This window comes from Trachypithecus francoisi, unplaced genomic scaffold (assembly GCF_009764315.1).
Source record: "Trachypithecus francoisi isolate TF-2019V2 unplaced genomic scaffold, Tfra_2.0 Lachesis_group1, whole genome shotgun sequence".
NCBI classification, from domain to species: domain Eukaryota; kingdom Metazoa; phylum Chordata; class Mammalia; order Primates; family Cercopithecidae; genus Trachypithecus; species Trachypithecus francoisi.
The window spans coordinates 105,090,686-105,091,544 of NW_022681454.1; positions in this window are offsets into that span (position 1 = coordinate 105,090,686).

Genomic DNA, 859 nt, shown 5'->3' on the forward strand with positions numbered 1-859 from the left:
GGATTACAGGTGCGCACCACCATGTTCAGCTAATTTTTGTATTTTAGTAGAGACAGGGTTTCACCATGCTGGCCAGGCTGGTCTTGAACTCATGACCTCAAGTGATCTGCCTGCCTCGGCCTCCCAAAATGCTGGGATTACAGATGTGAGCCACTGCACCTAGCTTGGCTCGGGGTTTTTTTTTTTTTTTTTTTTTTTTGGAGACAAAGTTTCACTCTTGTTGCCCAGGCTGGAGTGCAATGGCACGATTTCGGCTAACAGCAACCTCCACTTCCTGGGTTCAAGCAATTCTCCTGCCTCAGCCTCCCAAGTAGCTGGGATTATAGGCATGTGCCACCATGCTCGGCTAATTTTGTATTTTTTTAGTAGAGATGGGGTTTCTCCATGTTGATCAAGCTGGTCTTGAACTCCTGATCTCAGGTGATCCGCCCGCCTCGGACTCCCAAAGTGCTGGGATTATAGACATGAGCCACCGCACCCAGCCCTTGGCTCTGTCTTAAAACAACGAAAACAAAAGAAAAAAAATTTTTTTCAGACGATCAGGGTCTCAAAAACTTAATTCCGGTGTACTCTTTCTCAAGAAGCTAGTAAGGATATGCTCCCACCAACATTAACGGAATAAAAGAATTAAGAAAGAAGAAAACATGCTGGAGTTTTTTCTGCACTCTAATCTGTGTCATGGGAAGTCGACCATTATGGATTGTATCACAGATTCATGTGCCATGTGGTTGTGTTCAGACAAGGAGAGCCACCAGCAAGAAATCTGGAGGACCGAAGGACAAAGACAGCATAGGGCCCTGTGAAATTTTAAAAACCTGTGAGGTAACCAAAACCCATTTTGTCACTCATTTCTCACTGA